Source organism: Lissotriton vulgaris, chromosome 12, assembly GCF_964263255.1.
Source record: "Lissotriton vulgaris chromosome 12, aLisVul1.2, whole genome shotgun sequence".
NCBI classification, from domain to species: domain Eukaryota; kingdom Metazoa; phylum Chordata; class Amphibia; order Caudata; family Salamandridae; genus Lissotriton; species Lissotriton vulgaris.
Genome location: NC_141700.1, coordinates 724,414,520 through 724,427,154, shown reverse-complemented (window position 1 = coordinate 724,427,154; position 12,635 = coordinate 724,414,520). Strand labels below are relative to the sequence as shown.

General features: G+C 44.0%; 1 non-coding gene across 1 annotated transcript; it reads left to right on the top strand.

Moving 5' to 3' along the window:
• The first annotated feature begins 8,797 nt into the window (after positions 1 to 8,797).
• Positions 8,798 to 8,869, top strand: TRNAW-CCA (transfer RNA tryptophan (anticodon CCA)). The gene has a single exon. It is a non-coding gene; the product is annotated as a tRNA-Trp (tRNA).
• Positions 8,870 to 12,635: the final 3,766 nt, after the last annotated feature.

The following is a 12,635-nucleotide window of genomic DNA, read 5'->3' as shown; positions in this document are numbered from 1 at the left end:
CTCTCAGTTTGAGGCTCCCTCGCCCCTCACTTGGTATCTTTACCTTGCCTGTCCCTTTCAGGTACCAGCGCGCAGTGGACTGAGAGAGCTAATGTACCCTGGTGAGCGGTTTGACCTGGGTTGATGCCGGTCAGAAGCCTCTTTGAAGGAGTAGAGTGGCCCTGGGGCAGCTTCAGTGTGCCTTACAGAATTCATGCTCTTGCTGCCCCCTCTGTCACTGCCCCCTGAAGTTACACACCAGCCGGTGAGAAGCTGCAAGAGAGGAGAATTGCTGCAAACAAGGGTCAGAAAAGACAGGATTATAATTAGGGCTACCAGTTTTCTGTTTTTACTAATTTTTACAGATAAATGCAGACAGAAAACTGTTTATTTTTCTGTCTGTATTTATTTTTAAATATAGAAAAATACGGAAAATAGGCATTCTTTGGGTGATTTTTGATACAGATTGAGAGGTAGAGGAGATTAAAAAAACAGATTTCCTACTCAAGCTCAATTAAGTGCAGCTTTACAGTTATTTGTGCTATTTAATAATGTAAGTGTTTTCAGGGAACGCTATTGTACTGTATACTGCTTAAACCTTTTGGACATTCAAATGCAAACATTTATCATTGAAATAATAATAAATACAGGAAAAATGATCAAAAAAGAAATATGGATAAATACAGACGGAAATGTCAAAAAAATAAATACCATAAAACCGGGAACCCTAATTATAATAAAATTATTCCATTTCCATTTATAAACTTTATTTCGGCCTTAGAAGACCATAAAAGTCACATAATAACACATCACATGGATAGAAATACATTAAAAGTGACAATCCATAAAAGGTTAAAAAGTAATTATTTACAGATTACAGCAACTAAAAGCAGAACATTACATTAAAAAAGAGATATATAAAAACTAATTGCACGATTACAGTATTGTTTTCAGCAACTTTTGGCGCCTTTTCCACATTGAGAGAAGAAAGCGGGAAACAGCAAAGACCACAATAGTTTTTGTGTCAGATCTTAAAATTCGATAAGAAGCAGTGCATTGAGAGAACCCCATATATTTACAAAGTGGGAAGAGCCAATATTTTCTTAATGATCTATACCCAGGATAGAAAAATAGTATGTGTATCGCTGTCTCGGGGGGACCATTACAAGCTGGGCATATATTTACAGTGGGGTTTACCCAGTTCTTGTAAAATCAAATAAAGGACTGGTGCCCAGCCTGAATTGGATATAAAGCTTCCTCGCCAATGCGGGTTGGATTTCATCCATATAAGGTTCAAACATCTATTGATCTTCGAAACTTAAAAAATCTATTGTAAGTTGGCCGAAAGTGCTATTTTCCTGCAAAACCCTAAGCCTGTACAATGTATAGGATTTCACAAGATCAAGACGGGAAATCTGCGTGCAATAAGCCTCTGGACTAAACCAGAGATCAGAATGACCAATTTTGGCACATAGATCTTTAATATATACAAGCCAAGGAAATGTCACTATCCCAGTTAGCTCCAAGATCAAGGAAAGCTCAGATCTATATGAGTCACAACAATTATTAACCTGAGCAAATCCAGGTAAAAAAGTACAAAAGGTCCAATCAAAATACTGATTCTTCAATTAAGTGATTTTCAAAATATTTTCTTCTTTATTTCTTGACAGTTCATATGCAGTCACAGCGCACAGTTCTTCCAATCATTTCCTTAACGTACAATTAATTGCCAACACGTGTTTCGTCCGGCTAATAAGCCTAAGGACTTTGTCAGGGCAATTGAGAAAGGTCTCTGTGGGGTAATATCTAATGGGTTTGTTCTTTTGGTGACGAAAGCAACCTGATTAGTAGCTTATTCCCACTTGTATCGCAACTTTATAATTCTAGATATGTAATATCTGGACCTTCACTTTATTTAAGGAGTCACCCAAAAACGGGCACTCTCATTTATGGTCAAATGTTTCCTCTTCTTATATGCCCGTTTTAGTATGTCTCGTGCGGTATCAGGGATCCATGGCAGCTCGGCGTCCAGATCTATATGAGGCTAGCTCAGGGGTCAACCAAATTCTGCGCCAAAAAGTCAATGGGCGCAGTCCCGCTTCTTCATAGATAGGTCTTATGCCCAGGTCAAGACGAAGAGGAACAAGGGGGGTGCCTAACGGAAGATTCAACAGAGATCTCATATACTTGTTCTCAGCTAAGGTCAAGCCCTTCGTTGGACAGTGCCCCCAGAGCTCTGCCCCATATAGTGCAGCACTTCTCACCTGCACTTTATATATCTCAGTAGCAGAGCCAGGGACCACAGTACCTAGGTACTTGGCAACTCTCATGACACCACCAGACAACTGAGCCAACCTTAAAACCACCTTTTCCATTTGGGGTCCCCAGGAAAAAGACTCAGAGAGAGTAACCCCAAGATAATCAAAAAGGGACACCTTTTCCAACGGAGTGCCATTGAGCGCAGGGTTGGGGCGAGATGACTTTACTGGATTAAACACCATAAACTTTGTCTTACTTGCATTTATTTCCAGGCCTCTGTTTACGCAGAATAGGGCAAAGCTATCTAAAATTAACTGAATCCCCATTGGGGACTTAGATAGCAACAAGGTGTCGTCCGCAAACAACAATGTGGGCACCCTCCTTTGATCTAATTTCGGGGCGTCACTGTGCTCAACCTGGCTTGACTGGGAGACCAGGGCATTGACTTAAAGGCAAAACAGGGTGGGAGCAAGAACACAGCCCTGCCTTACCACCTGTCCACCTGAAAGCATGATGTCAATTCCCCTGATTTCCCAAATCTGACCTGGGCAAAATTCCCAGTATGTAGGCGTATAATCATGTTTAATAGGTCTGGCGGAGTTCCAAGTTCATCAAGGTCTGCACACAACTTGGCTCTGGGTACCATGTCAAAGGCTGATTTCAAGTAGACAAATATCAAATAGAGGCTGCCACCCTCTATTGATACTGTCTTCCAATAAAGGAGTTGGAGCCTAAGAAGTTGGTCAATGGTCGATACATTTTTCAGTATGTCACGATCTTCCATCCACATATGTAGACGATCGAGCAGAATTCTCGAAAACAACTTCTGGGTGTAGTCTATCAGTCTGATTGGCCTATAGTTTGTGGGCAGGGTGGAAGAGCCTTTTTTATATAGCGGAAATATTTCCGCTCCAAGCCTTTTATCTGGAATTTTCATCCCACGCACTATAGCATTGAATACTATCCAAAGGTAGGGGCCCCAGATCATTGGTTCTTCCCTGAAAAGATCCCTAGGGATCTTATCCAATCCTGGGGCTTGACCAAGGGGGAGTGACTTGATTGCACCTTGAAACTCTGCTAGAGTAATTGCCTCTAGAAGTGGCAAAGATGCAGAAGATTGTTTAGCTTCAATAGGTGATGATGACAATTCACTAGCATAAAGGGATTTGAAATGCACTTCCCAGGCTGAGGCAGGAATATTCGGCTCCACCGGAGACCGTTCGGCAGGATTATGATTAGAGACTAGGTACCAGAAGCCCTTCATATCCCTATTGTGTAGGGCTACTCTAATATCTTCCCATCTAGCACACTCCCAGAGTTGTTTGGCTTGCTTAATCGTAGCATTATACAGTTGACTTTTTATTCTTATTTGTGATCTGTTCTCACTCCGGATTGCCTCGATAAGAGCACCCTTGACCGTCCGGCAGGATTTATCAAACCAAGAGAGCTTATAAGTCCTATTCACAAGGGGCTTAGAGGTAGGATTAAAAAATTTATTAAGGTCCACCGTTAGCTCAGCATTGGTTATTTCCACCACGTTCGTATCACAGGTGGTAGGAAGTCGGTTTGTCTCTTCCATAAGTTTCTCAAGAAAAGGGGTAGATAAAATATATTAAGCTGCCAATTTTTCCGGTACTAACCTGACCGATTCCCACCTTATTCTTCTTTTGCTACTGGCCAAAACTAGATTAGTACAAGCATTAGGGAGACTCTTCGCTGATATAAAGCATTATGATCCCTATCGTGTCTCGAGAGAACCATAAAACCATCTACCCACAGCCAGGCACTGGTTTCCACCAAAATATAGTCCAGAAGAGAAAACTGTGTGGATCTATTGAAGGTGGACCTCCCTGGTTGGTCGGACTTGGTGCGGCCATTACATGCCCTAAAAGAGTGCATTAGCATGTCCTTGTTTATCTGCTTCACCAATGGGGACCGCGCCTTTACCTGCTTAATCTGTGGATCAGGAATTAACCAAAATCTGTCCTTGTCACTAGGAACTGTATCTAAGGGGTTAACAAGGGGCTCAAATTGACAGTTAAAATTGCCCCCTATCTCCTTCCTTACATCCTTGGGTAAGGTTTGTAAAATTGTGGACAGATCATCGATTACAGAAGATTCCTTCGAGACACTTACAGGGCGTGAATACAGGTTAATAACCACAATTTTATGATTAGAAAAAAAGGTTAGCTTGACACCCTAAATATCATTTGATAAAGTGATCGATTCCTCCATCTGGCAATCAAGGTGGGTTGCAACACAGAGAGACAAACCACTTGAGGGTCTTCCCCGTTTGCTTCTGTGTGTGGGTACATTATACATGGCATTGCCCTGGCTCACAATATCATCTATTGCCCAGGTTTCCTGGAACAGGCAAAGGTCAAATTGGATATAAACTCTACCCAATCTGGGTTCTGTAACTTATTTTTAATGCCTGCCACATTCCAGGATAGTACCTTTAAATTCAGGACCCTGATAGAGCAATCGCTAGGATTATTGGGAGGCCGGTTTCTCGAGGACTGGATTAACCTCCGTTTATTTGGCAAAAGTGTGCCTACTTCTGCCATTGGTAAAGGGAAAGTAGCTAATGAGGGGAGAATATTTATAATGCGTTCTGTTGTTCTGTGTGAAGTGGGGGCAGTGGTCTCCATAGAGATTAAATCATCTGTCTTCAAAGTTGGATAAGAAGATGTGCTAGCCAGTCAATCACATTCCTCCAGGTTCGATAGAGCTTCAAATCTGTTCCGTGTTGGCACTGAGCCATTGCCCAGGGGGTGCATCCTGGTCTCTTCACTAGATGGCACATTAACGGACTCATCCCTATTCAATCTATTCTTCCTCAGTGAGTGGGTGTTATAAAAATAGTCTAGAGTTAGGGGAACTATCTCATAGCTCCTACGTTGAGGGGGGTAGAAATTTGCTAGCAGTGTTGGTAGAATCTTGGTATTTGAAAAATTAACAATAACGCAATCCCCTATGAAACATTTTTCCTGGCTGCCCACCCATTCCACCCTCCTTGCCACGATTAGTTCATTTGCCAGAAATAGACCTTTCAGTAGCACTTATATTGGAGGAAATCCAGTGCAGGCATTTGTCCATAAGATCGGTCGTGGATTCCATCTGATCTGGTCGAAGTCGAGGAACATTAGCCAGGACCAAGGCCAGAGGAGCATCAGCAGGCGGAAGATGAAAACTTGATCGGGCTGGGGTATTAAAAGTTATAGACATTAAAGGTCTATTCATTTCGGGCTGTTTACGCCCTCCATGGTCCGATAAACATGGTGCTGTTGCATTGTTCATAACCTCCCTTGCAAAAGGACTAGGGCTATGTAGCAAAGGAGCTGACATGGCTGTAAGGGAAGGTGGTGCTGATTTAGAAGTCGTACAGGTTGATGGAGCAGACACAGACTGCAGAGATTGAATAATTTCAACACTCACAGCTGGTTGGGCTGGCTGTAATGGAACAGGATTTGCAAACAGTGCCGAGGTAAAACCCTGGACAGGAGCAAGACGAAGCTGTGACTCGAGCTCATTCAGTCTAGATTCAATAGATGATAATTTGTCTATGATTGGCAGCATAATAGAATCCATTTTAGCAGCAGATCATCCCAGACTGAAGCGTGGTCAATAACTGGAGGAACTGGGAGTGCAGAAGAAGTAAATGTTAAAATTATCTGACATAGCTTAGGGGCCTTAGAAACCGTTTTTTATTGGGCCCTTTGGTTTAGCGGGACACACAGATTTCGCTTGTTTTGATTTTGGGGCCACAGCAACATTCTTGCCTCTAGTGCGCCTTGGCTTAGGTGAAGGAAGAGGTTTCTCTGGAGATGCTTCCACATCAGATGGTGAAGAACTACAGTTCTGTTCTAACTCAGTAGAGGGACATTGAATGGGAGGAATAGGGTCATTTTCGGTGGAGACTCGAGGGATGCTCAGAGACTCATTAGTAAGATTTGGAGAAGAAACCGAGATTAAAGGAAGAGAAAGTCTACTGGGGGGACCTTAGGTTCCATTGAGAGCCATCTCTCTGTAATTTCAATTTCATGAGCAAGAATGTTTGTAGCCCTGGTCAAAAAAGAATCAAGGGTTGCCCCTACACCCGCACCTCCTAGTTCTTTTAAGCCTCTTCTTTTAGCCATTGACAGGGGATAAGAACAGTCAAAATGAAATACCTTGTTCTGCAGCAGGTGAAAGAGAGTGGGCCCAGTCCGGCCTCCTCCGGACGATGACAGGCGTAGAAGGGCCCGCACTTGACCCGGGCTTCACCCAGCGCGCGCCCGCACGCGTTCCACGAAGCGGTGGTGCGAGGAGTTTTGTAGCTGTCAGTGGTGGGAGGGGCTGATGGAAGTCAGCTGGCGTGGCCCGTGGACTCCTGGGACCTGGAGTCCCTGCTCACAAACAAAGTGCCCCCAACGAGCTCCTGATGCGAAGCGTCACCCGCGGAGCGGGTGGCGCAAGGAGTTTTGTAGCTGTCAATGGTGGGAGGGGCTGATGGATGTCAGCTGGCGTGGCCTGTGGACTCCTGGGACCTGGAGTCCCTGCTCACAAACAAAGTGCCCCAAACGAGCTCCTGATGCGAATATTGTTTCGTAAGTCGAGGAGTAGTTCCATGTGTGTGTGTGTGACAGAGGGAGGATGTGTGAGTGTGATTTATGTCTGTGTGCCTTACAGCCCAGCATCATCCTACTCACTGGCCAACAATGTGATTTAACAGGCCACCCACGGCATCTGGTCTTGCCTCAGATTCTCTGACTCTGTCCACCTCTGGCATAATGTTGATGATGATTTGCATAATGGTGGTAACCCTTAGCACTTTGTGTGTGTGTTAGGGCATGATGTTGGGCATCACTGGCCCTGGAGTAGTGGTGGTAGGGAATTGGCATACCGTGGAGATCTATGGCTTTTACTGGCTCATTCCTGGAGCACTGTGGGCATTCTCGGTATGCTGGTGCTCATCCATGGCATAGCGATGGCCCTGGAATTCCTTGCATAATGGCACCAAGCCCTGGCACAATGGTAGTCCTGGCATCATGGTAGTAATTAATTTCTTGTAGTGGGCATCCATTTGCATGCGCTAAAAATACAGCAAAACTTACAGGTACATGCATCAATCTCGGCATTTGCGATTCCTTAATTGCGATTTTTAAGGAATCGCAATTAAGGAATTGCAAATGCCTATGCATTAAGAAATCGCTAAATAAATTGCGATTTCCTAAAATTCCTTAATTTCGATTAGCATTTTGCGAATCGCAATTAAGGAATCCCTTCCCATTCATTCCTATGGGCCTAGAGGCCCATAGGAATGAATGGGAAGACAATCTCAATTTGCGATTCGCAATTAGCTAATCGCAAATTGAGATTGCGATTTCAAGGGTGCAGGGGTGTCCAAAGGACACCCTGTTGCACCCCTGAAATCAAACAATGCACATATGTTGTGTACACACATGCCCTAAGGGCATGTGTGTGCACAACATGAAAGTTAAAAAAATGCACAAAATTGCATATTTCTAACATTTCGCAAAATTACCATGAGGTCCAACCTCATGGTAATTTTTTCTCTCTAATTGCGAAAGCGCAATTTTTTTCAGTTTCATGCATTGCTTTTAAGGAATCGCAAAATTGCGATTCCTTAAAAGCAATCGCACTTTAAAAGATCGCAAAAATAGCGATTTCTTCACTTTTAGGATAATGCATCCCAAATAGTGATTTAGGAATCACAAACGGCCGAATTTTGCGATTCACACCGTTTGCGAATCCTAAATCGCTTGATGCATGTGCCTGTTTGTATGTTAGGTTTAAACAATGTTTGATGGTTGAGGTATAGATACCCTATGCATATTACTCCATTGATGATAATCTTCACCTTTACCAGCTAAACTTTTCTGCCATGCCCCCTTCACCCTCCATCTATTAACTCATTGAGCAAGCTATCTATTCATTCATTCATGCAGTCACCCAGCCATCTTTTCATGCTTCCATTTGCCACTTTGCTAGTCCTTTCATGCAGTCATTGACACGTGCAACACTCATCCATCATTCATCCAGACATTGCATTTATGCAGTCACTCGTGCCTTCAAACTCACCAATCAATAAAGACGCGCTTTTAATTGCATAAAATGCAACGGCATTTGTAGTTCATTTATGCATTCGAATATAATTCCATACTGAGTGTTCCTATAGTCTTGTAAATGCAATTTTCAATATTCTTGCAAGCAATTAAAAGCGAATATAAGAAAAGCAGAGTATTAATGCAATTAACATAACCTTTTGTACGAAGGGTCAAGTGTAAAAGAGCAATTTGTATGCAATCTGCAGCAAAGCAGTGAGAGAAGAACCCTCTGGAAGCAGCGCAGTCTGTGAGTTTCTGTTGAAAAGTAGAGTCTTGCTGTGTATAAACAGTAGGCATGGAGCCCACGTCTGCCTGGGAACCCTTCTGTGTCACAGCCCCGTTGCATCTCTGTTTTCTCTCTGGCGCCACCAGAATCTTATCACACTCTCCTGCGTCAAGATGGCTGATAATAAATGTGTTCTACACTGCCATCATCAAGTGGTCACCACGACCTCGTGGCGCAACGGTAGCGCGTCTGACTCCAGATCAGAAGGTTGCGTGTTCAAATCACGTCGGGGTCATTTTTAGGTCGAGCAGACCTCACCCTCAATGCGTGAGCATTGAGGTGTCTGCTTCAGACCTATTGTGGCCCGTTAGTGAGAATGCTGAAAAACGGTACACCAATCTGTTACGCGCTCGCAGTTTTCACCGCGGGAGCGCGCGTCCACAGTCGCACGCACACAAAGCCCGCCCGCACTCGCGCGCGCACATGCTTTTCCCCGCCTCCCCCCTCCCCCGCTCAGCAACCCACACAGACACTCGCTCACACACACACACACACACCCCCCTCCCCCACAGTCACACGCACGCACACACAGCCCGCCCGCCCGCACTCGCGCGCGCACATGCTTTCCCCCGCCTCCCCCCTCCCCCGCTCAGCAACCCACTCACCGGCTTCCTTCGTGCGGCGGCTCTCCTCAGCTGCAGGGCCCGGCAGCAGGACTCTTCTTCCCTCCTTCGGCACCGGGGCGCAGGGTAGGCTCCTGCCTGCTCCGGTGTTCCAAACACGGCGGCTCCATGCAATCGCGGCTCTTCCGTGGGAGGCGGGGTAGGCTCCCGCCCTCCTACTTCCTGTTTCCTGTTGTCGCGCCGGCCTGCCTGACTTCCTGGTCGCAGGCCGGCAGAGTGACGGAAGGCGGTGACTTGCGGTATTGTTTACCTATGCCCTCTTCACCATCCTTTGTCTACCGTGTCTCCTCACTCCTTTTTGCTGCATTTTGTGATGTTACTTGTTTATACAGTCGAGGGCAGCCCTTATCTTCCACGGTTGATATAGAAAGAAGCGAGGAACATGGAGACGACGAGCCCAGGGTCACCACGGGCAGCCACCTTTCAGGGGATGCTAGGGTTAAAACTCTGACTTGCGGCTAAAGAAGGAGGGCGGGTCTTTTAGCTACCTCGTCTCAAACTCTGAAACACACTTACTATTCATTCATTTAAGATGAGACCGAATTTTCTCCGCTTTGAGAAACATCTGAAAACGTGTCTTTTCACCCAAACAGAGTAATACTTTCCACATGCCCTGACTGTGTGCTGTTAGCGCCGGGAAGCCCGTATATGGGTAGCTGTGCCCTCTATAAATATTTTTAGTTATACTGATTAGATCTGAAGCGCCCGCGTCTCCATACTCGATTGCCTGATAAGGAGAAAGCTTGCATTTTGTGCCAGCCAATCAGCTGTTTCTTTTCACCTGTGGTTGTTACCTGTGCTAGCTTTAAAAGTAAACAAGGACGTTGTGCCGCAAGGGGAGAGGCACCCGTTTGGGCATTCCACCTACAGTTTCCGACCTTGTGTGAGTCACACACACCCGGCGCACGGTGACTTGCTGATTCGAAAAGAAACTTCCGCGCATACTGGTTAGCTTTATGCAGCCCAGGGATGGCGTGCTACCGAGGCGGACCCGCCCCTTGCAGCACCTCCTGCGAGCCCCCAGCAACCAGCGCTGCAAGGCCAGGGCATGACATGGAAATCCAGAGGATGAAGCCCCCCTCCGTGGAGTGCTAAAGCCCTTACTGGCACGGATGGTAAGCTACACCATGTGGGAATGTGGCTGGGAGGGTGCGTTCCTTGTTTTGAGCGTTTGTGGGAAGTAGTTGTAGGTTGCGCAGGATGAGTACCAAAGTGCAGTTATCGAGTTATTAAGGATCGTGTGCTTAACATTGTGATGGAATGGAATGTGAGAGTTAAAAGCACGCCTGTAGATGTGTGGTATGTACGCCGGCAGTTCTGGTTAGCTCTGTATTTCCCCGTATGATATATATGTTAGGCAGAGGTCTAAAGAAGGGAAACCAGTTGCATTTTATGATAAATAAGATAATAGATTTACAGAGGAGTACATATTGCATTACAAATGCTATAGGTATCACATTTGCGAAAGCTATAACTATTGGCATTGTAAATGACAAAGCTATTAATTTCGCTATTTTCAAAAACAACACATAAATAAAAACTTTGCCATTTACTTTGCCATTTACAATACCAATAGCTCAAACTTTCCTAATGCGAGACCTATTGCATTGCAAATGCTTGTTTTTTTTTTTTTTACTTCATTTACAAACAGAAACTTGTTCCATATTTGAAAGGACATTGTTGTGATTTACTATCTCCTCTGTAGAATATTGAGCACATTACATCATATATGAGCTGTAACATTCCAATGCAAAGAGTGTTAGTTGCAGAGCTGTTCTTGTTGATGGTTGCATCTAATAAACTTGCTCTTGGATATACTTATGGATTGAGCATTTTATCACTGGCGACGAAGGAAAAGGCTTGATTGGGGACAAGCATTGTCAACCATCAATTCCCCTGAAGACTGTATCCATTTTGCGGATGTTTTGGTCTATACTGGATTATTTTTTTTATATAATTTTTTTTGTTTGTTTGGATTAAATCTTCACACTTGGAAATTAATGATTCGGAGCATAAAGCACTATCGACTATACCAGATTGTTTGGACTGTCTTCATCTACATTTCCGACTTCGTGGAGGATTGTGTTATGAATACAATGCATCTTACGAAGCACATAAGAGCAACTACTTAGTAAAATATTGAAGAAGACTCACATGAGAGGACTGACGTATGTATATATCCTCATTTAATTCTCTTTTTGGTTAAAATAATCTTCTACTTACTCATTGGGTCAGTATTGCTCGTGCTCTCACACACGCGCTGTTGTTTTTCAAGTACAGCCGCGCGTGCATTGGTCGTTGTGGAGGATTCCTCGAGAGTGTTCCGTCCTTGCCATCTTGACTTGCAGGATTGCCTGATGCGTGCGCATGCTGCACGCGACATGAATCAACTGTGACCTGCGTGGCACGTAGCGTCCAAATTACGTGGCAGCCATTTTGATTTGGTGAAGAAATCTTTTCCGAGTATTTTTATCGCTACAAGTAGCGGTTAGGCTTATTATTACTTCGAACATATTTTTTGGGTAAGATTTTCACTGTTCATTGCTACTGACAACTGTTGGACTTATCAGTACATATCGAATAATCTCACGGTGAGAATTATTTTGCTTTTGAATATTCCTGGAATTATTAAAAAGGTTTGCACGTTTAAAATATAAACATTTAACTAATTGACTCCTAGTTTCTACTTAATTATGTACACAATGACATCAGCCTCAAGTATGTCGCAACCCCCACCATTTCTATCAGAAGAAGGAGAACCAATCCTTCCATGGAAAAGATGGAGAAATCTATTCAATTCTTATTTGGTGGCCATTGGGGGAGAGAAGTTTTCTGCATTTAGGAAACAAGCAATTTTACTTCACAATTTGGGTATAGAAGGTAGAAATACGTATGACAGTATGGATCCTATACCGATTGGTGGGAGTGATGGAGAACCTGCGGACATCTATGAAATGTCCATGACTATGTTGCAGCGTTACTTTGGACCCAGGAATAATGTTGTCCTTGAATGACACAGGTTCTTCACATGTGTACAAGGTCCCACTGAACGAGTTGGAATGTATTGTGCTGCTCTTAAAACTTTGGCACGCACATGCAATTTTGGAGATTTGTCTGAATCACTTGTGAGAGATCAACTTGTGAGGTGCACGAACAGTTCAAGAGTCCAAGAAAAACTTTTGTCTAAAAACCCTAGTGTGTCAGAAGCATTAGCCATCGTGGAGGGCATGGAGAATACCACTTCTTGGGTCAAAGAAATAAGAAAAAATAAAGAAGATAGTAATCAAAGTGGTACTGAAGTTTAAAAAAAACAAGACAATGTGTACATGCTAGAAGATTGTGATATAATTGAAGAGCTTCCCACAAGTGTTTCTAAAG